General features: G+C 51.6%; 34 non-coding genes across 34 annotated transcripts; 15 read left to right on the top strand and 19 right to left on the bottom strand.

Annotated features, from left to right (window-relative positions):
- Nucleotides 1-86: 86 nt before the first annotated feature.
- TRNAD-GUC (transfer RNA aspartic acid (anticodon GUC)) lies at nucleotides 87-158 on the top strand. The gene has a single exon. It is a non-coding gene; the product is annotated as a tRNA-Asp (tRNA).
- A 774-nt stretch (nucleotides 159-932) lies between these two features.
- TRNAL-AAG (transfer RNA leucine (anticodon AAG)) lies at nucleotides 933-1,014 on the bottom strand. Its single transcript has one exon. It is a non-coding gene; the product is annotated as a tRNA-Leu (tRNA).
- Nucleotides 1,015-1,555: 541 nt separating this feature from the next.
- On the top strand, nucleotides 1,556-1,627 carry TRNAD-GUC (transfer RNA aspartic acid (anticodon GUC)). Its single transcript has one exon. It is a non-coding gene; the product is annotated as a tRNA-Asp (tRNA).
- Nucleotides 1,628-2,401: 774 nt separating this feature from the next.
- On the bottom strand, nucleotides 2,402-2,483 carry TRNAL-AAG (transfer RNA leucine (anticodon AAG)). Its single transcript has one exon. It is a non-coding gene; the product is annotated as a tRNA-Leu (tRNA).
- A 541-nt stretch (nucleotides 2,484-3,024) lies between these two features.
- TRNAD-GUC (transfer RNA aspartic acid (anticodon GUC)) lies at nucleotides 3,025-3,096 on the top strand. The gene has a single exon. It is a non-coding gene; the product is annotated as a tRNA-Asp (tRNA).
- Nucleotides 3,097-3,870: 774 nt separating this feature from the next.
- Nucleotides 3,871-3,952, bottom strand: TRNAL-AAG (transfer RNA leucine (anticodon AAG)). Its single transcript has one exon. It is a non-coding gene; the product is annotated as a tRNA-Leu (tRNA).
- A 541-nt stretch (nucleotides 3,953-4,493) lies between these two features.
- Nucleotides 4,494-4,565, top strand: TRNAD-GUC (transfer RNA aspartic acid (anticodon GUC)). Its single transcript has one exon. It is a non-coding gene; the product is annotated as a tRNA-Asp (tRNA).
- A 774-nt stretch (nucleotides 4,566-5,339) lies between these two features.
- TRNAL-AAG (transfer RNA leucine (anticodon AAG)) lies at nucleotides 5,340-5,421 on the bottom strand. Its single transcript has one exon. It is a non-coding gene; the product is annotated as a tRNA-Leu (tRNA).
- Nucleotides 5,422-5,962: 541 nt separating this feature from the next.
- On the top strand, nucleotides 5,963-6,034 carry TRNAD-GUC (transfer RNA aspartic acid (anticodon GUC)). Its single transcript has one exon. It is a non-coding gene; the product is annotated as a tRNA-Asp (tRNA).
- Nucleotides 6,035-6,808: 774 nt separating this feature from the next.
- TRNAL-AAG (transfer RNA leucine (anticodon AAG)) lies at nucleotides 6,809-6,890 on the bottom strand. The gene has a single exon. It is a non-coding gene; the product is annotated as a tRNA-Leu (tRNA).
- A 541-nt stretch (nucleotides 6,891-7,431) lies between these two features.
- TRNAD-GUC (transfer RNA aspartic acid (anticodon GUC)) lies at nucleotides 7,432-7,503 on the top strand. Its single transcript has one exon. It is a non-coding gene; the product is annotated as a tRNA-Asp (tRNA).
- Nucleotides 7,504-8,277: 774 nt separating this feature from the next.
- Nucleotides 8,278-8,359, bottom strand: TRNAL-AAG (transfer RNA leucine (anticodon AAG)). Its single transcript has one exon. It is a non-coding gene; the product is annotated as a tRNA-Leu (tRNA).
- A 1,373-nt stretch (nucleotides 8,360-9,732) lies between these two features.
- Nucleotides 9,733-9,814, bottom strand: TRNAL-AAG (transfer RNA leucine (anticodon AAG)). The gene has a single exon. It is a non-coding gene; the product is annotated as a tRNA-Leu (tRNA).
- Nucleotides 9,815-10,355: 541 nt separating this feature from the next.
- TRNAD-GUC (transfer RNA aspartic acid (anticodon GUC)) lies at nucleotides 10,356-10,427 on the top strand. Its single transcript has one exon. It is a non-coding gene; the product is annotated as a tRNA-Asp (tRNA).
- Nucleotides 10,428-11,201: 774 nt separating this feature from the next.
- Nucleotides 11,202-11,283, bottom strand: TRNAL-AAG (transfer RNA leucine (anticodon AAG)). Its single transcript has one exon. It is a non-coding gene; the product is annotated as a tRNA-Leu (tRNA).
- A 541-nt stretch (nucleotides 11,284-11,824) lies between these two features.
- On the top strand, nucleotides 11,825-11,896 carry TRNAD-GUC (transfer RNA aspartic acid (anticodon GUC)). Its single transcript has one exon. It is a non-coding gene; the product is annotated as a tRNA-Asp (tRNA).
- A 774-nt stretch (nucleotides 11,897-12,670) lies between these two features.
- TRNAL-AAG (transfer RNA leucine (anticodon AAG)) lies at nucleotides 12,671-12,752 on the bottom strand. Its single transcript has one exon. It is a non-coding gene; the product is annotated as a tRNA-Leu (tRNA).
- A 541-nt stretch (nucleotides 12,753-13,293) lies between these two features.
- TRNAD-GUC (transfer RNA aspartic acid (anticodon GUC)) lies at nucleotides 13,294-13,365 on the top strand. Its single transcript has one exon. It is a non-coding gene; the product is annotated as a tRNA-Asp (tRNA).
- Nucleotides 13,366-14,139: 774 nt separating this feature from the next.
- On the bottom strand, nucleotides 14,140-14,221 carry TRNAL-AAG (transfer RNA leucine (anticodon AAG)). The gene has a single exon. It is a non-coding gene; the product is annotated as a tRNA-Leu (tRNA).
- A 1,373-nt stretch (nucleotides 14,222-15,594) lies between these two features.
- Nucleotides 15,595-15,676, bottom strand: TRNAL-AAG (transfer RNA leucine (anticodon AAG)). Its single transcript has one exon. It is a non-coding gene; the product is annotated as a tRNA-Leu (tRNA).
- A 541-nt stretch (nucleotides 15,677-16,217) lies between these two features.
- Nucleotides 16,218-16,289, top strand: TRNAD-GUC (transfer RNA aspartic acid (anticodon GUC)). The gene has a single exon. It is a non-coding gene; the product is annotated as a tRNA-Asp (tRNA).
- Nucleotides 16,290-17,063: 774 nt separating this feature from the next.
- On the bottom strand, nucleotides 17,064-17,145 carry TRNAL-AAG (transfer RNA leucine (anticodon AAG)). The gene has a single exon. It is a non-coding gene; the product is annotated as a tRNA-Leu (tRNA).
- A 541-nt stretch (nucleotides 17,146-17,686) lies between these two features.
- Nucleotides 17,687-17,758, top strand: TRNAD-GUC (transfer RNA aspartic acid (anticodon GUC)). Its single transcript has one exon. It is a non-coding gene; the product is annotated as a tRNA-Asp (tRNA).
- Nucleotides 17,759-18,532: 774 nt separating this feature from the next.
- TRNAL-AAG (transfer RNA leucine (anticodon AAG)) lies at nucleotides 18,533-18,614 on the bottom strand. The gene has a single exon. It is a non-coding gene; the product is annotated as a tRNA-Leu (tRNA).
- A 541-nt stretch (nucleotides 18,615-19,155) lies between these two features.
- TRNAD-GUC (transfer RNA aspartic acid (anticodon GUC)) lies at nucleotides 19,156-19,227 on the top strand. Its single transcript has one exon. It is a non-coding gene; the product is annotated as a tRNA-Asp (tRNA).
- Nucleotides 19,228-20,001: 774 nt separating this feature from the next.
- Nucleotides 20,002-20,083, bottom strand: TRNAL-AAG (transfer RNA leucine (anticodon AAG)). Its single transcript has one exon. It is a non-coding gene; the product is annotated as a tRNA-Leu (tRNA).
- A 541-nt stretch (nucleotides 20,084-20,624) lies between these two features.
- TRNAD-GUC (transfer RNA aspartic acid (anticodon GUC)) lies at nucleotides 20,625-20,696 on the top strand. The gene has a single exon. It is a non-coding gene; the product is annotated as a tRNA-Asp (tRNA).
- Nucleotides 20,697-21,470: 774 nt separating this feature from the next.
- On the bottom strand, nucleotides 21,471-21,552 carry TRNAL-AAG (transfer RNA leucine (anticodon AAG)). The gene has a single exon. It is a non-coding gene; the product is annotated as a tRNA-Leu (tRNA).
- Nucleotides 21,553-22,925: 1,373 nt separating this feature from the next.
- TRNAL-AAG (transfer RNA leucine (anticodon AAG)) lies at nucleotides 22,926-23,007 on the bottom strand. Its single transcript has one exon. It is a non-coding gene; the product is annotated as a tRNA-Leu (tRNA).
- A 541-nt stretch (nucleotides 23,008-23,548) lies between these two features.
- TRNAD-GUC (transfer RNA aspartic acid (anticodon GUC)) lies at nucleotides 23,549-23,620 on the top strand. Its single transcript has one exon. It is a non-coding gene; the product is annotated as a tRNA-Asp (tRNA).
- A 774-nt stretch (nucleotides 23,621-24,394) lies between these two features.
- TRNAL-AAG (transfer RNA leucine (anticodon AAG)) lies at nucleotides 24,395-24,476 on the bottom strand. Its single transcript has one exon. It is a non-coding gene; the product is annotated as a tRNA-Leu (tRNA).
- A 541-nt stretch (nucleotides 24,477-25,017) lies between these two features.
- TRNAD-GUC (transfer RNA aspartic acid (anticodon GUC)) lies at nucleotides 25,018-25,089 on the top strand. Its single transcript has one exon. It is a non-coding gene; the product is annotated as a tRNA-Asp (tRNA).
- A 774-nt stretch (nucleotides 25,090-25,863) lies between these two features.
- Nucleotides 25,864-25,945, bottom strand: TRNAL-AAG (transfer RNA leucine (anticodon AAG)). Its single transcript has one exon. It is a non-coding gene; the product is annotated as a tRNA-Leu (tRNA).
- A 1,373-nt stretch (nucleotides 25,946-27,318) lies between these two features.
- On the bottom strand, nucleotides 27,319-27,400 carry TRNAL-AAG (transfer RNA leucine (anticodon AAG)). Its single transcript has one exon. It is a non-coding gene; the product is annotated as a tRNA-Leu (tRNA).
- Between the last annotated feature and the right edge of the window lie 71 nt (nucleotides 27,401-27,471).

The following is a 27,471-nucleotide window of genomic DNA, read 5'->3' as shown; positions in this document are numbered from 1 at the left end:
GGGAAAATGAGACCCCCCTAGGCCAGCTAGGTGGTCGCTGGATGCTGTGCAGACATCAGCAGCTGTTCATTTCATGCCCTCACGTCTCCTCGTTAGTATAGTGGTCAGTATCCCCGCCTGTCACGCGGGAGACCGGGGTTCAATTCCCCGACGGGGAGGTTAAACCGTTTCTGGATTTTTTTTAGTTCTTGACAAATATTCTTGAAGATTAGGCTGAGTCAAGTAGGGAATGGGTGCCAAGAACTGACTCTTTAAGAAAAAAGCACCGGCAACGCTAGTCATCGTACAATATTTGTGCACAATTGCTTACATTAGGCGGCCGGTCCACTTTATTGAGTCCCCCTCAGCACCATTTAGTGCTCCTGTTGTCTGCGAAGTCCAAATTGTAACCCTGAATCAGTTCCTCTTCTGACCCTTTGTATCATGTTACATGACGAGTAATGATCACCTGTTAGCTTTATCCCTAATTATAACTCTCACTCTTTCCCTGCATCTAACCCTAGCTCTAATCCCATCATTAACCTCGGTCCGGGCACACGCGTGAACCCCTACTCTCATCTCAGCCTCTCCTGGTGATACATCACACCTGGGATCGTTTGCTCCCTGTGGGCTGTGGGAAATTTGCTACCAGCACGCCCTGGAAGTGGGGCTCATTCCGCTGCAACGGGAGGTCTTCCCAGGACGCGTCACAGCTCAACGCAAGAGCTCCTGGGTTTCGAAGGCTCTTGCAGCAAGCCTTCACAAAGCAGCAGGGAGCGCCGTTCCAGATGGGAAACTTGAGACTGGATGTCCAGAAAAGCAAGACGTCAGAAGCGAAACCTTTTTCCTGCAGGGTGTGGCATACCATCCGCTTGCTCATTGCGACAGAGGTGGCACTAATGAAGGAAGAGGTCAACGTTACGTTCTTCTTTAAAATGCAAGGCCAGGAAAAGTGGCAGCGGTGGGATTTGAACCCACGCCTCCGAAGAGACTGGAGCCTTAATCCAGCGCCTTAGACCGCTCGGCCACGCTACCTCCCTGCTAGTCGCCGAAAGCGGAACTTGACCCGTTGCCCGGCCCGCTTTAGTGCTTTGCCTTTTCTCCTTGGAAAGTCTGGAGACAGGCAGTGGAAGGGCAGGCAAACTGTCAGGTGCGCAGAGGAGGGGAGACCATGAGGCAAGGTGGGAGATGGGGGCAAGAAGTGAGAAAAAAACTAATCGCAAGCTAGGGCAGGATTCGGAAAGTGAAGCCGAAAAGGGGCTTAGCATGCAGCCCAGGGGTTTCTTTGACTGTCCTAAGCCCACAGGGACTTTGCCGTCCTCAGCTCATGAGACTTGAGATGGGTAGCTTGATTTGCTGAGGAAATGCGGGATGACAGATTCAACTCTGGAGTCAAACATAGCCCGGAACTATCGCCTTAAACTGAGTTTTAAGCCTGGTGCCGATAAAAAGAAAGAAATTAGCCTTAGATCGGGCAAGCCGTTTGACGGGGGAAAATGAGACCCCCCTAGGCCAGCTAGGTGGTCGCTGGATGCTGTGCAGACATCAGCAGCTGTTCATTTCATGCCCTCACGTCTCCTCGTTAGTATAGTGGTCAGTATCCCCGCCTGTCACGCGGGAGACCGGGGTTCAATTCCCCGACGGGGAGGTTAAACTGTTTCTGGATTTTTTTTAGTTCTTGACAAATATTCTTGAAGATTAGGCTGAGTCAAGTAGGGAATGGGTGCCAAGAACTGACTCTTTAAGAAAAAAGCACCGGCAACGCTAGTCATCGTACAATATTTGTGCACAATTGCTTACATTAGGCGGCCGGTCCACTTTATTGAGTCCCCCTCAGCACCATTTAGTGCTCCTGTTGTCTGCGAAGTCCAAATTGTAACCCTGAATCAGTTCCTCTTCTGACCCTTTGTATCATGTTACATGACGAGTAATGATCACCTGTTAGCTTTATCCCTAATTATAACTCTCACTCTTTCCCTGCATCTAACCCTAGCTCTAATCCCATCATTAACCTCGGTCCGGGCACACGCGTGAACCCCTACTCTCATCTCAGCCTCTCCTGGTGATACATCACACCTGGGATCGTTTGCTCCCTGTGGGCTGTGGGAAATTTGCTACCAGCACGCTCTGGAAGTGGGGCTCATTCCGCTGCAACGGGAGGTCTTCCCAGGACGCGTCACAGCTCAACGCAAGAGCTCCTGGGTTTCGAAGGCTCTTGCAGCAAGCCTTCACAAAGCAGCAGGGAGCGCCGTTCCAGATGGGAAACTTGAGACTGGATGTCCAGAAAAGCAAGACGTCAGAAGCGAAACCTTTTTCCTGCAGGGTGTGGCATACCATCCGCTTGCTCATTGCGACAGAGGTGGCACTAATGAAGGAAGAGGTCAACGTTACGTTCTTCTTTAAAATGCAAGGCCAGGAAAAGTGGCAGCGGTGGGATTTGAACCCACGCCTCCGAAGAGACTGGAGCCTTAATCCAGCGCCTTAGACCGCTCGGCCACGCTACCTCCCTGCTAGTCGCCGAAAGCGGAACTTGACCCGTTGCCCGGCCCGCTTTAGTGCTTTGCCTTTTCTCCTTGGAAAGTCTGGAGACAGGCAGTGGAAGGGCAGGCAAACTGTCAGGTGCGCAGAGGAGGGGAGACCATGAGGCAAGGTGGGAGATGGGGGCAAGAAGTGAGAAAAAAACTAATCGCAAGCTAGGGCAGGATTCGGAAAGTGAAGCCGAAAAGGGGCTTAGCATGCAGCCCAGGGGTTTCTTTGACTGTCCTAAGCCCACAGGGACTTTGCCGTCCTCAGCTCATGAGACTTGAGATGGGTAGCTTGATTTGCTGAGGAAATGCGGGATGACAGATTCAACTCTGGAGTCAAACATAGCCCGGAACTATCGCCTTAAACTGAGTTTTAAGCCTGGTGCCGATAAAAAGAAAGAAATTAGCCTTAGATCGGGCAAGCCGTTTGACGGGGGAAAATGAGACCCCCCTAGGCCAGCTAGGTGGTCGCTGGATGCTGTGCAGACATCAGCAGCTGTTCATTTCATGCCCTCACGTCTCCTCGTTAGTATAGTGGTCAGTATCCCCGCCTGTCACGCGGGAGACCGGGGTTCAATTCCCCGACGGGGAGGTTAAACCGTTTCTGGATTTTTTTTAGTTCTTGACAAATATTCTTGAAGATTAGGCTGAGTCAAGTAGGGAATGGGTGCCAAGAACTGACTCTTTAAGAAAAAAGCACCGGCAACGCTAGTCATCGTACAATATTTGTGCACAATTGCTTACATTAGGCGGCCGGTCCACTTTATTGAGTCCCCCTCAGCACCATTTAGTGCTCCTGTTGTCTGCGAAGTCCAAATTGTAACCCTGAATCAGTTCCTCTTCTGACCCTTTGTATCATGTTACATGACGAGTAATGATCACCTGTTAGCTTTATCCCTAATTATAACTCTCACTCTTTCCCTGCATCTAACCCTAGCTCTAATCCCATCATTAACCTCGGTCCGGGCACACGCGTGAACCCCTACTCTCATCTCAGCCTCTCCTGGTGATACATCACACCTGGGATCGTTTGCTCCCTGTGGGCTGTGGGAAATTTGCTACCAGCACGCCCTGGAAGTGGGGCTCATTCCGCTGCAACGGGAGGTCTTCCCAGGACGCGTCACAGCTCAACGCAAGAGCTCCTGGGTTTCGAAGGCTCTTGCAGCAAGCCTTCACAAAGCAGCAGGGAGCGCCGTTCCAGATGGGAAACTTGAGACTGGATGTCCAGAAAAGCAAGACGTCAGAAGCGAAACCTTTTTCCTGCAGGGTGTGGCATACCATCCGCTTGCTCATTGCGACAGAGGTGGCACTAATGAAGGAAGAGGTCAACGTTACGTTCTTCTTTAAAATGCAAGGCCAGGAAAAGTGGCAGCGGTGGGATTTGAACCCACGCCTCCGAAGAGACTGGAGCCTTAATCCAGCGCCTTAGACCGCTCGGCCACGCTACCTCCCTGCTAGTCGCCGAAAGCGGAACTTGACCCGTTGCCCGGCCCGCTTTAGTGCTTTGCCTTTTCTCCTTGGAAAGTCTGGAGACAGGCAGTGGAAGGGCAGGCAAACTGTCAGGTGCGCAGAGGAGGGGAGACCATGAGGCAAGGTGGGAGATGGGGGCAAGAAGTGAGAAAAAAACTAATCGCAAGCTAGGGCAGGATTCGGAAAGTGAAGCCGAAAAGGGGCTTAGCATGCAGCCCAGGGGTTTCTTTGACTGTCCTAAGCCCACAGGGACTTTGCCGTCCTCAGCTCATGAGACTTGAGATGGGTAGCTTGATTTGCTGAGGAAATGCGGGATGACAGATTCAACTCTGGAGTCAAACATAGCCCGGAACTATCGCCTTAAACTGAGTTTTAAGCCTGGTGCCGATAAAAAGAAAGAAATTAGCCTTAGATCGGGCAAGCCGTTTGACGGGGGAAAATGAGACCCCCCTAGGCCAGCTAGGTGGTCGCTGGATGCTGTGCAGACATCAGCAGCTGTTCATTTCATGCCCTCACGTCTCCTCGTTAGTATAGTGGTCAGTATCCCCGCCTGTCACGCGGGAGACCGGGGTTCAATTCCCCGACGGGGAGGTTAAACCGTTTCTGGATTTTTTTTAGTTCTTGACAAATATTCTTGAAGATTAGGCTGAGTCAAGTAGGGAATGGGTGCCAAGAACTGACTCTTTAAGAAAAAAGCACCGGCAACGCTAGTCATCGTACAATATTTGTGCACAATTGCTTACATTAGGCGGCCGGTCCACTTTATTGAGTCCCCCTCAGCACCATTTAGTGCTCCTGTTGTCTGCGAAGTCCAAATTGTAACCCTGAATCAGTTCCTCTTCTGACCCTTTGTATCATGTTACATGACGAGTAATGATCACCTGTTAGCTTTATCCCTAATTATAACTCTCACTCTTTCCCTGCATCTAACCCTAGCTCTAATCCCATCATTAACCTCGGTCCGGGCACACGCGTGAACCCCTACTCTCATCTCAGCCTCTCCTGGTGATACATCACACCTGGGATCGTTTGCTCCCTGTGGGCTGTGGGAAATTTGCTACCAGCACGCCCTGGAAGTGGGGCTCATTCCGCTGCAACGGGAGGTCTTCCCAGGACGCGTCACAGCTCAACGCAAGAGCTCCTGGGTTTCGAAGGCTCTTGCAGCAAGCCTTCACAAAGCAGCAGGGAGCGCCGTTCCAGATGGGAAACTTGAGACTGGATGTCCAGAAAAGCAAGACGTCAGAAGCGAAACCTTTTTCCTGCAGGGTGTGGCATACCATCCGCTTGCTCATTGCGACAGAGGTGGCACTAATGAAGGAAGAGGTCAACGTTACGTTCTTCTTTAAAATGCAAGGCCAGGAAAAGTGGCAGCGGTGGGATTTGAACCCACGCCTCCGAAGAGACTGGAGCCTTAATCCAGCGCCTTAGACCGCTCGGCCACGCTACCTCCCTGCTAGTCGCCGAAAGCGGAACTTGACCCGTTGCCCGGCCCGCTTTAGTGCTTTGCCTTTTCTCCTTGGAAAGTCTGGAGACAGGCAGTGGAAGGGCAGGCAAACTGTCAGGTGCGCAGAGGAGGGGAGACCATGAGGCAAGGTGGGAGATGGGGGCAAGAAGTGAGAAAAAAACTAATCGCAAGCTAGGGCAGGATTCGGAAAGTGAAGCCGAAAAGGGGCTTAGCATGCAGCCCAGGGGTTTCTTTGACTGTCCTAAGCCCACAGGGACTTTGCCGTCCTCAGCTCATGAGACTTGAGATGGGTAGCTTGATTTGCTGAGGAAATGCGGGATGACAGATTCAACTCTGGAGTCAAACATAGCCCGGAACTATCGCCTTAAACTGAGTTTTAAGCCTGGTGCCGATAAAAAGAAAGAAATTAGCCTTAGATCGGGCAAGCCGTTTGACGGGGGAAAATGAGACCCCCCTAGGCCAGCTAGGTGGTCGCTGGATGCTGTGCAGACATCAGCAGCTGTTCATTTCATGCCCTCACGTCTCCTCGTTAGTATAGTGGTCAGTATCCCCGCCTGTCACGCGGGAGACCGGGGTTCAATTCCCCGACGGGGAGGTTAAACCGTTTCTGGATTTTTTTTAGTTCTTGACAAATATTCTTGAAGATTAGGCTGAGTCAAGTAGGGAATGGGTGCCAAGAACTGACTCTTTAAGAAAAAAGCACCGGCAACGCTAGTCATCGTACAATATTTGTGCACAATTGCTTACATTAGGCGGCCGGTCCACTTTATTGAGTCCCCCTCAGCACCATTTAGTGCTCCTGTTGTCTGCGAAGTCCAAATTGTAACCCTGAATCAGTTCCTCTTCTGACCCTTTGTATCATGTTACATGACGAGTAATGATCACCTGTTAGCTTTATCCCTAATTATAACTCTCACTCTTTCCCTGCATCTAACCCTAGCTCTAATCCCATCATTAACCTCGGTCCGGGCACACGCGTGAACCCCTACTCTCATCTCAGCCTCTCCTGGTGATACATCACACCTGGGATCGTTTGCTCCCTGTGGGCTGTGGGAAATTTGCTACCAGCACGCCCTGGAAGTGGGGCTCATTCCGCTGCAACGGGAGGTCTTCCCAGGACGCGTCACAGCTCAACGCAAGAGCTCCTGGGTTTCGAAGGCTCTTGCAGCAAGCCTTCACAAAGCAGCAGGGAGCGCCGTTCCAGATGGGAAACTTGAGACTGGATGTCCAGAAAAGCAAGACGTCAGAAGCGAAACCTTTTTCCTGCAGGGTGTGGCATACCATCCGCTTGCTCATTGCGACAGAGGTGGCACTAATGAAGGAAGAGGTCAACGTTACGTTCTTCTTTAAAATGCAAGGCCAGGAAAAGTGGCAGCGGTGGGATTTGAACCCACGCCTCCGAAGAGACTGGAGCCTTAATCCAGCGCCTTAGACCGCTCGGCCACGCTACCTCCCTGCTAGTCGCCGAAAGCGGAACTTGACCCGTTGCCCGGCCCGCTTTAGTGCTTTGCCTTTTCTCCTTGGAAAGTCTGGAGACAGGCAGTGGAAGGGCAGGCAAACTGTCAGGTGCGCAGAGGAGGGGAGACCATGAGGCAAGGTGGGAGATGGGGGCAAGAAGTGAGAAAAAAACTAATCGCAAGCTAGGGCAGGATTCGGAAAGTGAAGCCGAAAAGGGGCTTAGCATGCAGCCCAGGGGTTTCTTTGACTGTCCTAAGCCCACAGGGACTTTGCCGTCCTCAGCTCATGAGACTTGAGATGGGTAGCTTGATTTGCTGAGGAAATGCGGGATGACAGATTCAACTCTGGAGTCAAACATAGCCCGGAACTATCGCCTTAAACTGAGTTTTAAGCCTGGTGCCGATAAAAAGAAAGAAATTAGCCTTAGATCGGGCAAGCCGTTTGACGGGGGAAAATGAGACCCCCCTAGGCCAGCTAGGTGGTCGCTGGATGCTGTGCAGACATCAGCAGCTGTTCATTTCATGCCCTCACGTCTCCTCGTTAGTATAGTGGTCAGTATCCCCGCCTGTCACGCGGGAGACCGGGGTTCAATTCCCCGACGGGGAGGTTAAACCGTTTCTGGATTTTTTTTAGTTCTTGACAAATATTCTTGAAGATTAGGCTGAGTCAAGTAGGGAATGGGTGCCAAGAACTGACTCTTTAAGAAAAAAGCACCGGCAACGCTAGTCATCGTACAATATTTGTGCACAATTGCTTACATTAGGCGGCCGGTCCACTTTATTGAGTCCCCCTCAGCACCATTTAGTGCTCCTGTTGTCTGCGAAGTCCAAATTGTAACCCTGAATCAGTTCCTCTTCTGACCCTTTGTATCATGTTACATGACGAGTAATGATCACCTGTTAGCTTTATCCCTAATTATAACTCTCACTCTTTCCCTGCATCTAACCCTAGCTCTAATCCCATCATTAACCTCGGTCCGGGCACACGCGTGAACCCCTACTCTCATCTCAGCCTCTCCTGGTGATACATCACACCTGGGATCGTTTGCTCCCTGTGGGCTGTGGGAAATTTGCTACCAGCACGCCCTGGAAGTGGGGCTCATTCCGCTGCAACGGGAGGTCTTCCCAGGACGCGTCACAGCTCAACGCAAGAGCTCCTGGGTTTCGAAGGCTCTTGCAGCAAGCCTTCACAAAGCAGCAGGGAGCGCCGTTCCAGATGGGAAACTTGAGACTGGATGTCCAGAAAAGCAAGACGTCAGAAGCGAAACCTTTTTCCTGCAGGGTGTGGCATACCATCCGCTTGCTCATTGCGACAGAGGTGGCACTAATGAAGGAAGAGGTCAACGTTACGTTCTTCTTTAAAATGCAAGGCCAGGAAAAGTGGCAGCGGTGGGATTTGAACCCACGCCTCCGAAGAGACTGGAGCCTTAATCCAGCGCCTTAGACCGCTCGGCCACGCTACCTCCCTGCTAGTCGCCGAAAGCGGAACTTGACCCGTTGCCCGGCCCGCTTTAGTGCTTTGCCTTTTCTCCTTGGAAAGTCTGGAGACAGGCAGTGGAAGGGCAGGCAAACTGTCAGGTGCGCAGAGGAGGGGAGACCATGAGGCAAGGTGGGAGATGGGGGCAAGAAGTGAGAAAAAAACTAATCGCAAGCTAGGGCAGGATTCGGAAAGTGAAGCCGAAAAGGGGCTTAGCATGCAGCCCAGGGGTTTCTTTGACTGTCCTAAGCCCACAGGGACTTTGCCGTCCTCAGCTCATGAGACTTGAGATGGGTAGCTTGATTTGCTGAGGAAATGCGGGATGACAGATTCAACTCTGGAGTCAAACATAGCCCGGAACTATCGCCTTAAACTGAGTTTTAAGCCTGGTGCCGATAAAAAGAAAGAAATTAGCCTTAGATCGGGCAAGCCGTTTGACGGGGGAAAATGAGACCCCCCTAGGCCAGCTAGGTGGTCGCTGGATGCTGTGCAGACATCAGCAGCTGTTCATTTCATGCCCTCACGTCTCCTCGTTAGTATAGTGGTCAGTAGCGGGAGACCGGGGTTCAATTCCCCGACGGGGAGGTTAAACCGTTTCTGGATTTTTTTTAGTTCTTGACAAATATTCTTGAAGATTAGGCTGAGTCAAGTAGGGAATGGGTGCCAAGAACTGACTCTTTAAGAAAAAAGCACCGGCAACGCTAGTCATCGTACAATATTTGTGCACAATTGCTTACATTAGGCGGCCGGTCCACTTTATTGAGTCCCCCTCAGCACCATTTAGTGCTCCTGTTGTCTGCGAAGTCCAAATTGTAACCCTGAATCAGTTCCTCTTCTGACCCTTTGTATCATGTTACATGACGAGTAATGATCACCTGTTAGCTTTATCCCTAATTATAACTCTCACTCTTTCCCTGCATCTAACCCTAGCTCTAATCCCATCATTAACCTCGGTCCGGGCACACGCGTGAACCCCTACTCTCATCTCAGCCTCTCCTGGTGATACATCACACCTGGGATCGTTTGCTCCCTGTGGGCTGTGGGAAATTTGCTACCAGCACGCCCTGGAAGTGGGGCTCATTCCGCTGCAACGGGAGGTCTTCCCAGGACGCGTCACAGCTCAACGCAAGAGCTCCTGGGTTTCGAAGGCTCTTGCAGCAAGCCTTCACAAAGCAGCAGGGAGCGCCGTTCCAGATGGGAAACTTGAGACTGGATGTCCAGAAAAGCAAGACGTCAGAAGCGAAACCTTTTTCCTGCAGGGTGTGGCATACCATCCGCTTGCTCATTGCGACAGAGGTGGCACTAATGAAGGAAGAGGTCAACGTTACGTTCTTCTTTAAAATGCAAGGCCAGGAAAAGTGGCAGCGGTGGGATTTGAACCCACGCCTCCGAAGAGACTGGAGCCTTAATCCAGCGCCTTAGACCGCTCGGCCACGCTACCTCCCTGCTAGTCGCCGAAAGCGGAACTTGACCCGTTGCCCGGCCCGCTTTAGTGCTTTGCCTTTTCTCCTTGGAAAGTCTGGAGACAGGCAGTGGAAGGGCAGGCAAACTGTCAGGTGCGCAGAGGAGGGGAGACCATGAGGCAAGGTGGGAGATGGGGGCAAGAAGTGAGAAAAAAACTAATCGCAAGCTAGGGCAGGATTCGGAAAGTGAAGCCGAAAAGGGGCTTAGCATGCAGCCCAGGGGTTTCTTTGACTGTCCTAAGCCCACAGGGACTTTGCCGTCCTCAGCTCATGAGACTTGAGATGGGTAGCTTGATTTGCTGAGGAAATGCGGGATGACAGATTCAACTCTGGAGTCAAACATAGCCCGGAACTATCGCCTTAAACTGAGTTTTAAGCCTGGTGCCGATAAAAAGAAAGAAATTAGCCTTAGATCGGGCAAGCCGTTTGACGGGGGAAAATGAGACCCCCCTAGGCCAGCTAGGTGGTCGCTGGATGCTGTGCAGACATCAGCAGCTGTTCATTTCATGCCCTCACGTCTCCTCGTTAGTATAGTGGTCAGTATCCCCGCCTGTCACGCGGGAGACCGGGGTTCAATTCCCCGACGGGGAGGTTAAACCGTTTCTGGATTTTTTTTAGTTCTTGACAAATATTCTTGAAGATTAGGCTGAGTCAAGTAGGGAATGGGTGCCAAGAACTGACTCTTTAAGAAAAAAGCACCGGCAACGCTAGTCATCGTACAATATTTGTGCACAATTGCTTACATTAGGCGGCCGGTCCACTTTATTGAGTCCCCCTCAGCACCATTTAGTGCTCCTGTTGTCTGCGAAGTCCAAATTGTAACCCTGAATCAGTTCCTCTTCTGACCCTTTGTATCATGTTACATGACGAGTAATGATCACCTGTTAGCTTTATCCCTAATTATAACTCTCACTCTTTCCCTGCATCTAACCCTAGCTCTAATCCCATCATTAACCTCGGTCCGGGCACACGCGTGAACCCCTACTCTCATCTCAGCCTCTCCTGGTGATACATCACACCTGGGATCGTTTGCTCCCTGTGGGCTGTGGGAAATTTGCTACCAGCACGCCCTGGAAGTGGGGCTCATTCCGCTGCAACGGGAGGTCTTCCCAGGACGCGTCACAGCTCAACGCAAGAGCTCCTGGGTTTCGAAGGCTCTTGCAGCAAGCCTTCACAAAGCAGCAGGGAGCGCCGTTCCAGATGGGAAACTTGAGACTGGATGTCCAGAAAAGCAAGACGTCAGAAGCGAAACCTTTTTCCTGCAGGGTGTGGCATACCATCCGCTTGCTCATTGCGACAGAGGTGGCACTAATGAAGGAAGAGGTCAACGTTACGTTCTTCTTTAAAATGCAAGGCCAGGAAAAGTGGCAGCGGTGGGATTTGAACCCACGCCTCCGAAGAGACTGGAGCCTTAATCCAGCGCCTTAGACCGCTCGGCCACGCTACCTCCCTGCTAGTCGCCGAAAGCGGAACTTGACCCGTTGCCCGGCCCGCTTTAGTGCTTTGCCTTTTCTCCTTGGAAAGTCTGGAGACAGGCAGTGGAAGGGCAGGCAAACTGTCAGGTGCGCAGAGGAGGGGAGACCATGAGGCAAGGTGGGAGATGGGGGCAAGAAGTGAGAAAAAAACTAATCGCAAGCTAGGGCAGGATTCGGAAAGTGAAGCCGAAAAGGGGCTTAGCATGCAGCCCAGGGGTTTCTTTGACTGTCCTAAGCCCACAGGGACTTTGCCGTCCTCAGCTCATGAGACTTGAGATGGGTAGCTTGATTTGCTGAGGAAATGCGGGATGACAGATTCAACTCTGGAGTCAAACATAGCCCGGAACTATCGCCTTAAACTGAGTTTTAAGCCTGGTGCCGATAAAAAGAAAGAAATTAGCCTTAGATCGGGCAAGCCGTTTGACGGGGGAAAATGAGACCCCCCTAGGCCAGCTAGGTGGTCGCTGGATGCTGTGCAGACATCAGCAGCTGTTCATTTCATGCCCTCACGTCTCCTCGTTAGTATAGTGGTCAGTATCCCCGCCTGTCACGCGGGAGACCGGGGTTCAATTCCCCGACGGGGAGGTTAAACCGTTTCTGGATTTTTTTTAGTTCTTGACAAATATTCTTGAAGATTAGGCTGAGTCAAGTAGGGAATGGGTGCCAAGAACTGACTCTTTAAGAAAAAAGCACCGGCAACGCTAGTCATCGTACAATATTTGTGCACAATTGCTTACATTAGGCGGCCGGTCCACTTTATTGAGTCCCCCTCAGCACCATTTAGTGCTCCTGTTGTCTGCGAAGTCCAAATTGTAACCCTGAATCAGTTCCTCTTCTGACCCTTTGTATCATGTTACATGACGAGTAATGATCACCTGTTAGCTTTATCCCTAATTATAACTCTCACTCTTTCCCTGCATCTAACCCTAGCTCTAATCCCATCATTAACCTCGGTCCGGGCACACGCGTGAACCCCTACTCTCATCTCAGCCTCTCCTGGTGATACATCACACCTGGGATCGTTTGCTCCCTGTGGGCTGTGGGAAATTTGCTACCAGCACGCCCTGGAAGTGGGGCTCATTCCGCTGCAACGGGAGGTCTTCCCAGGACGCGTCACAGCTCAACGCAAGAGCTCCTGGGTTTCGAAGGCTCTTGCAGCAAGCCTTCACAAAGCAGCAGGGAGCGCCGTTCCAGATGGGAAACTTGAGACTGGATGTCCAGAAAAGCAAGACGTCAGAAGCGAAACCTTTTTCCTGCAGGGTGTGGCATACCATCCGCTTGCTCATTGCGACAGAGGTGGCACTAATGAAGGAAGAGGTCAACGTTACGTTCTTCTTTAAAATGCAAGGCCAGGAAAAGTGGCAGCGGTGGGATTTGAACCCACGCCTCCGAAGAGACTGGAGCCTTAATCCAGCGCCTTAGACCGCTCGGCCACGCTACCTCCCTGCTAGTCGCCGAAAGCGGAACTTGACCCGTTGCCCGGCCCGCTTTAGTGCTTTGCCTTTTCTCCTTGGAAAGTCTGGAGACAGGCAGTGGAAGGGCAGGCAAACTGTCAGGTGCGCAGAGGAGGGGAGACCATGAGGCAAGGTGGGAGATGGGGGCAAGAAGTGAGAAAAAAACTAATCGCAAGCTAGGGCAGGATTCGGAAAGTGAAGCCGAAAAGGGGCTTAGCATGCAGCCCAGGGGTTTCTTTGACTGTCCTAAGCCCACAGGGACTTTGCCGTCCTCAGCTCATGAGACTTGAGATGGGTAGCTTGATTTGCTGAGGAAATGCGGGATGACAGATTCAACTCTGGAGTCAAACATAGCCCGGAACTATCGCCTTAAACTGAGTTTTAAGCCTGGTGCCGATAAAAAGAAAGAAATTAGCCTTAGATCGGGCAAGCCGTTTGACGGGGGAAAATGAGACCCCCCTAGGCCAGCTAGGTGGTCGCTGGATGCTGTGCAGACATCAGCAGCTGTTCATTTCATGCCCTCACGTCTCCTCGTTAGTATAGTGGTCAGTATCCCCGCCTGTCACGCGGGAGACCGGGGTTCAATTCCCCGACGGGGAGGTTAAACCGTTTCTGGATTTTTTTTAGTTCTTGACAAATATTCTTGAAGATTAGGCTGAGTCAAGTAGGGAATGGGTGCCAAGAACTGACTCTTTAAGAAAAAAGCACCGGCAACGCTAGTCATCGTACAATATTTGTGCACAATTGCTTACATTAGGCGGCCGGTCCACTTTATTGAGTCCCCCTCAGCACCATTTAGTGCTCCTGTTGTCTGCGAAGTCCAAATTGTAACCCTGAATCAGTTCCTCTTCTGACCCTTTGTATCATGTTACATGACGAGTAATGATCACCTGTTAGCTTTATCCCTAATTATAACTCTCACTCTTTCCCTGCATCTAACCCTAGCTCTAATCCCATCATTAACCTCGGTCCGGGCACACGCGTGAACCCCTACTCTCATCTCAGCCTCTCCTGGTGATACATCACACCTGGGATCGTTTGCTCCCTGTGGGCTGTGGGAAATTTGCTACCAGCACGCCCTGGAAGTGGGGCTCATTCCGCTGCAACGGGAGGTCTTCCCAGGACGCGTCACAGCTCAACGCAAGAGCTCCTGGGTTTCGAAGGCTCTTGCAGCAAGCCTTCACAAAGCAGCAGGGAGCGCCGTTCCAGATGGGAAACTTGAGACTGGATGTCCAGAAAAGCAAGACGTCAGAAGCGAAACCTTTTTCCTGCAGGGTGTGGCATACCATCCGCTTGCTCATTGCGACAGAGGTGGCACTAATGAAGGAAGAGGTCAACGTTACGTTCTTCTTTAAAATGCAAGGCCAGGAAAAGTGGCAGCGGTGGGATTTGAACCCACGCCTCCGAAGAGACTGGAGCCTTAATCCAGCGCCTTAGACCGCTCGGCCACGCTACCTCCCTGCTAGTCGCCGAAAGCGGAACTTGACCCGTTGCCCGGCCCGCTTTAGTGCTTTGCCTTTTCTCCTTGGAAAGTCTGGAGACAGGCAGTGGAAGGGCAGGCAAACTGTCAGGTGCGCAGAGGAGGGGAGACCATGAGGCAAGGTGGGAGATGGGGGCAAGAAGTGAGAAAAAAACTAATCGCAAGCTAGGGCAGGATTCGGAAAGTGAAGCCGAAAAGGGGCTTAGCATGCAGCCCAGGGGTTTCTTTGACTGTCCTAAGCCCACAGGGACTTTGCCGTCCTCAGCTCATGAGACTTGAGATGGGTAGCTTGATTTGCTGAGGAAATGCGGGATGACAGATTCAACTCTGGAGTCAAACATAGCCCGGAACTATCGCCTTAAACTGAGTTTTAAGCCTGGTGCCGATAAAAAGAAAGAAATTAGCCTTAGATCGGGCAAGCCGTTTGACGGGGGAAAATGAGACCCCCCTAGGCCAGCTAGGTGGTCGCTGGATGCTGTGCAGACATCAGCAGCTGTTCATTTCATGCCCTCACGTCTCCTCGTTAGTATAGTGGTCAGTAGCGGGAGACCGGGGTTCAATTCCCCGACGGGGAGGTTAAACCGTTTCTGGATTTTTTTTAGTTCTTGACAAATATTCTTGAAGATTAGGCTGAGTCAAGTAGGGAATGGGTGCCAAGAACTGACTCTTTAAGAAAAAAGCACCGGCAACGCTAGTCATCGTACAATATTTGTGCACAATTGCTTACATTAGGCGGCCGGTCCACTTTATTGAGTCCCCCTCAGCACCATTTAGTGCTCCTGTTGTCTGCGAAGTCCAAATTGTAACCCTGAATCAGTTCCTCTTCTGACCCTTTGTATCATGTTACATGACGAGTAATGATCACCTGTTAGCTTTATCCCTAATTATAACTCTCACTCTTTCCCTGCATCTAACCCTAGCTCTAATCCCATCATTAACCTCGGTCCGGGCACACGCGTGAACCCCTACTCTCATCTCAGCCTCTCCTGGTGATACATCACACCTGGGATCGTTTGCTCCCTGTGGGCTGTGGGAAATTTGCTACCAGCACGCCCTGGAAGTGGGGCTCATTCCGCTGCAACGGGAGGTCTTCCCAGGACGCGTCACAGCTCAACGCAAGAGCTCCTGGGTTTCGAAGGCTCTTGCAGCAAGCCTTCACAAAGCAGCAGGGAGCGCCGTTCCAGATGGGAAACTTGAGACTGGATGTCCAGAAAAGCAAGACGTCAGAAGCGAAACCTTTTTCCTGCAGGGTGTGGCATACCATCCGCTTGCTCATTGCGACAGAGGTGGCACTAATGAAGGAAGAGGTCAACGTTACGTTCTTCTTTAAAATGCAAGGCCAGGAAAAGTGGCAGCGGTGGGATTTGAACCCACGCCTCCGAAGAGACTGGAGCCTTAATCCAGCGCCTTAGACCGCTCGGCCACGCTACCTCCCTGCTAGTCGCCGAAAGCGGAACTTGACCCGTTGCCCGGCCCGCTTTAGTGCTTTGCCTTTTCTCCTTGGAAAGTCTGGAGACAGGCAGTGGAAGGGCAGGCAAACTGTCAGGTGCGCAGAGGAGGGGAGACCATGAGGCAAGGTGGGAGATGGGGGCAAGAAGTGAGAAAAAAACTAATCGCAAGCTAGGGCAGGATTCGGAAAGTGAAGCCGAAAAGGGGCTTAGCATGCAGCCCAGGGGTTTCTTTGACTGTCCTAAGCCCACAGGGACTTTGCCGTCCTCAGCTCATGAGACTTGAGATGGGTAGCTTGATTTGCTGAGGAAATGCGGGATGACAGATTCAACTCTGGAGTCAAACATAGCCCGGAACTATCGCCTTAAACTGAGTTTTAAGCCTGGTGCCGATAAAAAGAAAGAAATTAGCCTTAGATCGGGCAAGCCGTTTGACGGGGGAAAATGAGACCCCCCTAGGCCAGCTAGGTGGTCGCTGGATGCTGTGCAGACATCAGCAGCTGTTCATTTCATGCCCTCACGTCTCCTCGTTAGTATAGTGGTCAGTATCCCCGCCTGTCACGCGGGAGACCGGGGTTCAATTCCCCGACGGGGAGGTTAAACCGTTTCTGGATTTTTTTTAGTTCTTGACAAATATTCTTGAAGATTAGGCTGAGTCAAGTAGGGAATGGGTGCCAAGAACTGACTCTTTAAGAAAAAAGCACCGGCAACGCTAGTCATCGTACAATATTTGTGCACAATTGCTTACATTAGGCGGCCGGTCCACTTTATTGAGTCCCCCTCAGCACCATTTAGTGCTCCTGTTGTCTGCGAAGTCCAAATTGTAACCCTGAATCAGTTCCTCTTCTGACCCTTTGTATCATGTTACATGACGAGTAATGATCACCTGTTAGCTTTATCCCTAATTATAACTCTCACTCTTTCCCTGCATCTAACCCTAGCTCTAATCCCATCATTAACCTCGGTCCGGGCACACGCGTGAACCCCTACTCTCATCTCAGCCTCTCCTGGTGATACATCACACCTGGGATCGTTTGCTCCCTGTGGGCTGTGGGAAATTTGCTACCAGCACGCCCTGGAAGTGGGGCTCATTCCGCTGCAACGGGAGGTCTTCCCAGGACGCGTCACAGCTCAACGCAAGAGCTCCTGGGTTTCGAAGGCTCTTGCAGCAAGCCTTCACAAAGCAGCAGGGAGCGCCGTTCCAGATGGGAAACTTGAGACTGGATGTCCAGAAAAGCAAGACGTCAGAAGCGAAACCTTTTTCCTGCAGGGTGTGGCATACCATCCGCTTGCTCATTGCGACAGAGGTGGCACTAATGAAGGAAGAGGTCAACGTTACGTTCTTCTTTAAAATGCAAGGCCAGGAAAAGTGGCAGCGGTGGGATTTGAACCCACGCCTCCGAAGAGACTGGAGCCTTAATCCAGCGCCTTAGACCGCTCGGCCACGCTACCTCCCTGCTAGTCGCCGAAAGCGGAACTTGACCCGTTGCCCGGCCCGCTTTAGTGCTTTGCCTTTTCTCCTTGGAAAGTCTGGAGACAGGCAGTGGAAGGGCAGGCAAACTGTCAGGTGCGCAGAGGAGGGGAGACCATGAGGCAAGGTGGGAGATGGGGGCAAGAAGTGAGAAAAAAACTAATCGCAAGCTAGGGCAGGATTCGGAAAGTGAAGCCGAAAAGGGGCTTAGCATGCAGCCCAGGGGTTTCTTTGACTGTCCTAAGCCCACAGGGACTTTGCCGTCCTCAGCTCATGAGACTTGAGATGGGTAGCTTGATTTGCTGAGGAAATGCGGGATGACAGATTCAACTCTGGAGTCAAACATAGCCCGGAACTATCGCCTTAAACTGAGTTTTAAGCCTGGTGCCGATAAAAAGAAAGAAATTAGCCTTAGATCGGGCAAGCCGTTTGACGGGGGAAAATGAGACCCCCCTAGGCCAGCTAGGTGGTCGCTGGATGCTGTGCAGACATCAGCAGCTGTTCATTTCATGCCCTCACGTCTCCTCGTTAGTATAGTGGTCAGTATCCCCGCCTGTCACGCGGGAGACCGGGGTTCAATTCCCCGACGGGGAGGTTAAACCGTTTCTGGATTTTTTTTAGTTCTTGACAAATATTCTTGAAGATTAGGCTGAGTCAAGTAGGGAATGGGTGCCAAGAACTGACTCTTTAAGAAAAAAGCACCGGCAACGCTAGTCATCGTACAATATTTGTGCACAATTGCTTACATTAGGCGGCCGGTCCACTTTATTGAGTCCCCCTCAGCACCATTTAGTGCTCCTGTTGTCTGCGAAGTCCAAATTGTAACCCTGAATCAGTTCCTCTTCTGACCCTTTGTATCATGTTACATGACGAGTAATGATCACCTGTTAGCTTTATCCCTAATTATAACTCTCACTCTTTCCCTGCATCTAACCCTAGCTCTAATCCCATCATTAACCTCGGTCCGGGCACACGCGTGAACCCCTACTCTCATCTCAGCCTCTCCTGGTGATACATCACACCTGGGATCGTTTGCTCCCTGTGGGCTGTGGGAAATTTGCTACCAGCACGCCCTGGAAGTGGGGCTCATTCCGCTGCAACGGGAGGTCTTCCCAGGACGCGTCACAGCTCAACGCAAGAGCTCCTGGGTTTCGAAGGCTCTTGCAGCAAGCCTTCACAAAGCAGCAGGGAGCGCCGTTCCAGATGGGAAACTTGAGACTGGATGTCCAGAAAAGCAAGACGTCAGAAGCGAAACCTTTTTCCTGCAGGGTGTGGCATACCATCCGCTTGCTCATTGCGACAGAGGTGGCACTAATGAAGGAAGAGGTCAACGTTACGTTCTTCTTTAAAATGCAAGGCCAGGAAAAGTGGCAGCGGTGGGATTTGAACCCACGCCTCCGAAGAGACTGGAGCCTTAATCCAGCGCCTTAGACCGCTCGGCCACGCTACCTCCCTGCTAGTCGCCGAAAGCGGAACTTGACCCGTTGCCCGGCCCGCTTTAGTGCTTTGCCTTTTCTCCTTGGAAAGTCTGGAGACAGGCAGTGGAAGGGCAGGCAAACTGTCAGGTGCGCAGAGGAGGGGAGACCATGAGGCAAGGTGGGAGATGGGGGCAAGAAGTGAGAAAAAAACTAATCGCAAGCTAGGGCAGGATTCGGAAAGTGAAGCCGAAAAGGGGCTTAGCATGCAGCCCAGGGGTTTCTTTGACTGTCCTAAGCCCACAGGGACTTTGCCGTCCTCAGCTCATGAGACTTGAGATGGGTAGCTTGATTTGCTGAGGAAATGCGGGATGACAGATTCAACTCTGGAGTCAAACATAGCCCGGAACTATCGCCTTAAACTGAGTTTTAAGCCTGGTGCCGATAAAAAGAAAGAAATTAGCCTTAGATCGGGCAAGCCGTTTGACGGGGGAAAATGAGACCCCCCTAGGCCAGCTAGGTGGTCGCTGGATGCTGTGCAGACATCAGCAGCTGTTCATTTCATGCCCTCACGTCTCCTCGTTAGTATAGTGGTCAGTATCCCCGCCTGTCACGCGGGAGACCGGGGTTCAATTCCCCGACGGGGAGGTTAAACCGTTTCTGGATTTTTTTTAGTTCTTGACAAATATTCTTGAAGATTAGGCTGAGTCAAGTAGGGAATGGGTGCCAAGAACTGACTCTTTAAGAAAAAAGCACCGGCAACGCTAGTCATCGTACAATATTTGTGCACAATTGCTTACATTAGGCGGCCGGTCCACTTTATTGAGTCCCCCTCAGCACCATTTAGTGCTCCTGTTGTCTGCGAAGTCCAAATTGTAACCCTGAATCAGTTCCTCTTCTGACCCTTTGTATCATGTTACATGACGAGTAATGATCACCTGTTAGCTTTATCCCTAATTATAACTCTCACTCTTTCCCTGCATCTAACCCTAGCTCTAATCCCATCATTAACCTCGGTCCGGGCACACGCGTGAACCCCTACTCTCATCTCAGCCTCTCCTGGTGATACATCACACCTGGGATCGTTTGCTCCCTGTGGGCTGTGGGAAATTTGCTACCAGCACGCCCTGGAAGTGGGGCTCATTCCGCTGCAACGGGAGGTCTTCCCAGGACGCGTCACAGCTCAACGCAAGAGCTCCTGGGTTTCGAAGGCTCTTGCAGCAAGCCTTCACAAAGCAGCAGGGAGCGCCGTTCCAGATGGGAAACTTGAGACTGGATGTCCAGAAAAGCAAGACGTCAGAAGCGAAACCTTTTTCCTGCAGGGTGTGGCATACCATCCGCTTGCTCATTGCGACAGAGGTGGCACTAATGAAGGAAGAGGTCAACGTTACGTTCTTCTTTAAAATGCAAGGCCAGGAAAAGTGGCAGCGGTGGGATTTGAACCCACGCCTCCGAAGAGACTGGAGCCTTAATCCAGCGCCTTAGACCGCTCGGCCACGCTACCTCCCTGCTAGTCGCCGAAAGCGGAACTTGACCCGTTGCCCGGCCCGCTTTAGTGCTTTGCCTTTTCTCCTTGGAAAGTCTGGAGACAGGCAGTGGAAGGGCAGGCAAACTGTCAGGTGCGCAGAGGAGGGGAGACCATGAGGCAAGGTGGGAGATGGGGGCAAGAAGTGAGAAAAAAACTAATCGCAAGCTAGGGCAGGATTCGGAAAGTGAAGCCGAAAAGGGGCTTAGCATGCAGCCCAGGGGTTTCTTTGACTGTCCTAAGCCCACAGGGACTTTGCCGTCCTCAGCTCATGAGACTTGAGATGGGTAGCTTGATTTGCTGAGGAAATGCGGGATGACAGATTCAACTCTGGAGTCAAACATAGCCCGGAACTATCGCCTTAAACTGAGTTTTAAGCCTGGTGCCGATAAAAAGAAAGAAATTAGCCTTAGATCGGGCAAGCCGTTTGACGGGGGAAAATGAGACCCCCCTAGGCCAGCTAGGTGGTCGCTGGATGCTGTGCAGACATCAGCAGCTGTTCATTTCATGCCCTCACGTCTCCTCGTTAGTATAGTGGTCAGTATCCCCGCCTGTCACGCGGGAGACCGGGGTTCAATTCCCCGACGGGGAGGTTAAACCGTTTCTGGATTTTTTTTAGTTCTTGACAAATATTCTTGAAGATTAGGCTGAGTCAAGTAGGGAATGGGTGCCAAGAACTGACTCTTTAAGAAAAAAGCACCGGCAACGCTAGTCATCGTACAATATTTGTGCACAATTGCTTACATTAGGCGGCCGGTCCACTTTATTGAGTCCCCCTCAGCACCATTTAGTGCTCCTGTTGTCTGCGAAGTCCAAATTGTAACCCTGAATCAGTTCCTCTTCTGACCCTTTGTATCATGTTACATGACGAGTAATGATCACCTGTTAGCTTTATCCCTAATTATAACTCTCACTCTTTCCCTGCATCTAACCCTAGCTCTAATCCCATCATTAACCTCGGTCCGGGCACACGCGTGAACCCCTACTCTCATCTCAGCCTCTCCTGGTGATACATCACACCTGGGATCGTTTGCTCCCTGTGGGCTGTGGGAAATTTGCTACCAGCACGCCCTGGAAGTGGGGCTCATTCCGCTGCAACGGGAGGTCTTCCCAGGACGCGTCACAGCTCAACGCAAGAGCTCCTGGGTTTCGAAGGCTCTTGCAGCAAGCCTTCACAAAGCAGCAGGGAGCGCCGTTCCAGATGGGAAACTTGAGACTGGATGTCCAGAAAAGCAAGACGTCAGAAGCGAAACCTTTTTCCTGCAGGGTGTGGCATACCATCCGCTTGCTCATTGCGACAGAGGTGGCACTAATGAAGGAAGAGGTCAACGTTACGTTCTTCTTTAAAATGCAAGGCCAGGAAAAGTGGCAGCGGTGGGATTTGAACCCACGCCTCCGAAGAGACTGGAGCCTTAATCCAGCGCCTTAGACCGCTCGGCCACGCTACCTCCCTGCTAGTCGCCGAAAGCGGAACTTGACCCGTTGCCCGGCCCGCTTTAGTGCTTTGCCTTTTCTCCTTGGAAAGTCTGGAGACAGGCAGTGGAAGGGCAGGCAAACTGTCAGGTGCGCAGAGGAGGGGAGACCATGAGGCAAGGTGGGAGATGGGGGCAAGAAGTGAGAAAAAAACTAATCGCAAGCTAGGGCAGGATTCGGAAAGTGAAGCCGAAAAGGGGCTTAGCATGCAGCCCAGGGGTTTCTTTGACTGTCCTAAGCCCACAGGGACTTTGCCGTCCTCAGCTCATGAGACTTGAGATGGGTAGCTTGATTTGCTGAGGAAATGCGGGATGACAGATTCAACTCTGGAGTCAAACATAGCCCGGAACTATCGCCTTAAACTGAGTTTTAAGCCTGGTGCCGATAAAAAGAAAGAAATTAGCCTTAGATCGGGCAAGCCGTTTGACGGGGGAAAATGAGACCCCCCTAGGCCAGCTAGGTGGTCGCTGGATGCTGTGCAGACATCAGCAGCTGTTCATTTCATGCCCTCACGTCTCCTCGTTAGTATAGTGGTCAGTAGCGGGAGACCGGGGTTCAATTCCCCGACGGGGAGGTTAAACCGTTTCTGGATTTTTTTTAGTTCTTGACAAATATTCTTGAAGATTAGGCTGAGTCAAGTAGGGAATGGGTGCCAAGAACTGACTCTTTAAGAAAAAAGCACCGGCAACGCTAGTCATCGTACAATATTTGTGCACAATTGCTTACATTAGGCGGCCGGTCCACTTTATTGAGTCCCCCTCAGCACCATTTAGTGCTCCTGTTGTCTGCGAAGTCCAAATTGTAACCCTGAATCAGTTCCTCTTCTGACCCTTTGTATCATGTTACATGACGAGTAATGATCACCTGTTAGCTTTATCCCTAATTATAACTCTCACTCTTTCCCTGCATCTAACCCTAGCTCTAATCCCATCATTAACCTCGGTCCGGGCACACGCGTGAACCCCTACTCTCATCTCAGCCTCTCCTGGTGATACATCACACCTGGGATCGTTTGCTCCCTGTGGGCTGTGGGAAATTTGCTACCAGCACGCCCTGGAAGTGGGGCTCATTCCGCTGCAACGGGAGGTCTTCCCAGGACGCGTCACAGCTCAACGCAAGAGCTCCTGGGTTTCGAAGGCTCTTGCAGCAAGCCTTCACAAAGCAGCAGGGAGCGCCGTTCCAGATGGGAAACTTGAGACTGGATGTCCAGAAAAGCAAGACGTCAGAAGCGAAACCTTTTTCCTGCAGGGTGTGGCATACCATCCGCTTGCTCATTGCGACAGAGGTGGCACTAATGAAGGAAGAGGTCAACGTTACGTTCTTCTTTAAAATGCAAGGCCAGGAAAAGTGGCAGCGGTGGGATTTGAACCCACGCCTCCGAAGAGACTGGAGCCTTAATCCAGCGCCTTAGACCGCTCGGCCACGCTACCTCCCTGCTAGTCGCCGAAAGCGGAACTTGACCCGTTGCCCGGCCCGCTTTAGTGCTTTGCCTTTTCTCCTTGGAAAGTCTGGAGACAGGCAGTGGAAGGGCAGGCAAACTGTCAGGTGCGCAGAGGAGGGGAGACCATGAGGCAAGGTGGGAGATGGGGGCAAGAAGTGAGAAAAAAACTAATCGCAAGCTAGGGCAGGATTCGGAAAGTGAAGCCGAAAAGGGGCTTAGCATGCAGCCCAGGGGTTTCTTTGACTGTCCTAAGCCCACAGGGACTTTGCCGTCCTCAGCTCATGAGACTTGAGATGGGTAGCTTGATTTGCTGAGGAAATGCGGGATGACAGATTCAACTCTGGAGTCAAACATAGCCCGGAACTATCGCCTTAAACTGAGTTTTAAGCCTGGTGCCGATAAAAAGAAAGAAATTAGCCTTAGATCGGGCAAGCCGTTTGACGGGGGAAAATGAGACCCCCCTAGGCCAGCTAGGTGGTCGCTGGATGCTGTGCAGACATCAGCAGCTGTTCATTTCATGCCCTCACGTCTCCTCGTTAGTATAGTGGTCAGTATCCCCGCCTGTCACGCGGGAGACCGGGGTTCAATTCCCCGACGGGGAGGTTAAACCGTTTCTGGATTTTTTTTAGTTCTTGACAAATATTCTTGAAGATTAGGCTGAGTCAAGTAGGGAATGGGTGCCAAGAACTGACTCTTTAAGAAAAAAGCACCGGCAACGCTAGTCATCGTACAATATTTGTGCACAATTGCTTACATTAGGCGGCCGGTCCACTTTATTGAGTCCCCCTCAGCACCATTTAGTGCTCCTGTTGTCTGCGAAGTCCAAATTGTAACCCTGAATCAGTTCCTCTTCTGACCCTTTGTATCATGTTACATGACGAGTAATGATCACCTGTTAGCTTTATCCCTAATTATAACTCTCACTCTTTCCCTGCATCTAACCCTAGCTCTAATCCCATCATTAACCTCGGTCCGGGCACACGCGTGAACCCCTACTCTCATCTCAGCCTCTCCTGGTGATACATCACACCTGGGATCGTTTGCTCCCTGTGGGCTGTGGGAAATTTGCTACCAGCACGCCCTGGAAGTGGGGCTCATTCCGCTGCAACGGGAGGTCTTCCCAGGACGCGTCACAGCTCAACGCAAGAGCTCCTGGGTTTCGAAGGCTCTTGCAGCAAGCCTTCACAAAGCAGCAGGGAGCGCCGTTCCAGATGGGAAACTTGAGACTGGATGTCCAGAAAAGCAAGACGTCAGAAGCGAAACCTTTTTCCTGCAGGGTGTGGCATACCATCCGCTTGCTCATTGCGACAGAGGTGGCACTAATGAAGGAAGAGGTCAACGTTACGTTCTTCTTTAAAATGCAAGGCCAGGAAAAGTGGCAGCGGTGGGATTTGAACCCACGCCTCCGAAGAGACTGGAGCCTTAATCCAGCGCCTTAGACCGCTCGGCCACGCTACCTCCCTGCTAGTCGCCGAAAGCGGAACTTGACCCGTTGCCCGGCCCGCTTTAGTGCTTTGCCTTTTCTCCTTGGAAAGTCTGGAGACAGGCAGTGGAAGGGCAGGCAAACTGTCAGGTGCGCAGAGGAGGGGAGACCATGAGGCAAGGTGGGAGATGGGGGCAAGAAGTGAGAAAAAAACTAATCGCAAGCTAGGGCAGGATTCGGAAAGTGAAGCCGAAAAGGGGCTTAGCATGCAGCCCAGGGGTTTCTTTGACTGTCCTAAGCCCACAGGGACTTTGCCGTCCTCAGCTCATGAGACTTGAGATGGGTAGCTTGATTTGCTGAGGAAATGCGGGATGACAGATTCAACTCTGGAGTCAAACATAGCCCGGAACTATCGCCTTAAACTGAGTTTTAAGCCTGGTGCCGATAAAAAGAAAGAAATTAGCCTTAGATCGGGCAAGCCGTTTGACGGGGGAAAATGAGACCCCCCTAGGCCAGCTAGGTGGTCGCTGGATGCTGTGCAGACATCAGCAGCTGTTCATTTCATGCCCTCACGTCTCCTCGTTAGTATAGTGGTCAGTATCCCCGCCTGTCACGCGGGAGACCGGGGTTCAATTCCCCGACGGGGAGGTTAAACCGTTTCTGGATTTTTTTTAGTTCTTGACAAATATTCTTGAAGATTAGGCTGAGTCAAGTAGGGAATGGGTGCCAAGAACTGACTCTTTAAGAAAAAAGCACCGGCAACGCTAGTCATCGTACAATATTTGTGCACAATTGCTTACATTAGGCGGCCGGTCCACTTTATTGAGTCCCCCTCAGCACCATTTAGTGCTCCTGTTGTCTGCGAAGTCCAAATTGTAACCCTGAATCAGTTCCTCTTCTGACCCTTTGTATCATGTTACATGACGAGTAATGATCACCTGTTAGCTTTATCCCTAATTATAACTCTCACTCTTTCCCTGCATCTAACCCTAGCTCTAATCCCATCATTAACCTCGGTCCGGGCACACGCGTGAACCCCTACTCTCATCTCAGCCTCTCCTGGTGATACATCACACCTGGGATCGTTTGCTCCCTGTGGGCTGTGGGAAATTTGCTACCAGCACGCCCTGGAAGTGGGGCTCATTCCGCTGCAACGGGAGGTCTTCCCAGGACGCGTCACAGCTCAACGCAAGAGCTCCTGGGTTTCGAAGGCTCTTGCAGCAAGCCTTCACAAAGCAGCAGGGAGCGCCGTTCCAGATGGGAAACTTGAGACTGGATGTCCAGAAAAGCAAGACGTCAGAAGCGAAACCTTTTTCCTGCAGGGTGTGGCATACCATCCGCTTGCTCATTGCGACAGAGGTGGCACTAATGAAGGAAGAGGTCAACGTTACGTTCTTCTTTAAAATGCAAGGCCAGGAAAAGTGGCAGCGGTGGGATTTGAACCCACGCCTCCGAAGAGACTGGAGCCTTAATCCAGCGCCTTAGACCGCTCGGCCACGCTACCTCCCTGCTAGTCGCCGAAAGCGGAACTTGACCCGTTGCCCGGCCCGCTTTAGTGCTTTGCCTTTTCTCCTTGGAAAGTCTGGAGACAGGCAGTGGAAGGGCAGGCAAACTGTCAGGTGCGCAGAGGAGGGGAGACCATGAGGCAAGGTGGGAGATGGGGGCAAGAAGTGAGAAAAAAACTAATCGCAAGCTAGGGCAGGATTCGGAAAGTGAAGCCGAAAAGGGGCTTAGCATGCAGCCCAGGGGTTTCTTTGACTGTCCTAAGCCCACAGGGACTTTGCCGTCCTCAGCTCATGAGACTTGAGATGGGTAGCTTGATTTGCTGAGGAAATGCGGGATGACAGATTCAACTCTGGAGTCAAACATAGCCCGGAACTATCGCCTTAAACTGAGTTTTAAGCCTGGTGCCGATAAAAAGAAAGAAATTAGCCTTAGATCGGGCAAGCCGTTTGACGGGGGAAAATGAGACCCCCCTAGGCCAGCTAGGTGGTCGCTGGATGCTGTGCAGACATCAGCAGCTGTTCATTTCATGCCCTCACGTCTCCTCGTTAGTATAGTGGTCAGTAGCGGGAGACCGGGGTTCAATTCCCCGACGGGGAGGTTAAACCGTTTCTGGATTTTTTTTAGTTCTTGACAAATATTCTTGAAGATTAGGCTGAGTCAAGTAGGGAATGGGTGCCAAGAACTGACTCTTTAAGAAAAAAGCACCGGCAACGCTAGTCATCGTACAATATTTGTGCACAATTGCTTACATTAGGCGGCCGGTCCACTTTATTGAGTCCCCCTCAGCACCATTTAGTGCTCCTGTTGTCTGCGAAGTCCAAATTGTAACCCTGAATCAGTTCCTCTTCTGACCCTTTGTATCATGTTACATGACGAGTAATGATCACCTGTTAGCTTTATCCCTAATTATAACTCTCACTCTTTCCCTGCATCTAACCCTAGCTCTAATCCCATCATTAACCTCGGTCCGGGCACACGCGTGAACCCCTACTCTCATCTCAGCCTCTCCTGGTGATACATCACACCTGGGATCGTTTGCTCCCTGTGGGCTGTGGGAAATTTGCTACCAGCACGCCCTGGAAGTGGGGCTCATTCCGCTGCAACGGGAGGTCTTCCCAGGACGCGTCACAGCTCAACGCAAGAGCTCCTGGGTTTCGAAGGCTCTTGCAGCAAGCCTTCACAAAGCAGCAGGGAGCGCCGTTCCAGATGGGAAACTTGAGACTGGATGTCCAGAAAAGCAAGACGTCAGAAGCGAAACCTTTTTCCTGCAGGGTGTGGCATACCATCCGCTTGCTCATTGCGACAGAGGTGGCACTAATGAAGGAAGAGGTCAACGTTACGTTCTTCTTTAAAATGCAAGGCCAGGAAAAGTGGCAGCGGTGGGATTTGAACCCACGCCTCCGAAGAGACTGGAGCCTTAATCCAGCGCCTTAGACCGCTCGGCCACGCTACCTCCCTGCTAGTCGCCGAAAGCGGAACTTGACCCGTTGCCCGGCCCGCTTTAGTGCTTTGCCTTTTCTCCTT

This window comes from Ambystoma mexicanum, unplaced genomic scaffold (assembly GCF_040938575.1).
Source record: "Ambystoma mexicanum isolate Mex_15411 unplaced genomic scaffold, UKY_AmexF1_1 Mex_scaf20, whole genome shotgun sequence".
Classification (NCBI taxonomy): Eukaryota; Metazoa; Chordata; class Amphibia; order Caudata; family Ambystomatidae; genus Ambystoma; species Ambystoma mexicanum.
Note: the sequence above shows the minus strand (reverse complement) of the source record. Positions and strands in the feature narration are given on the sequence as shown.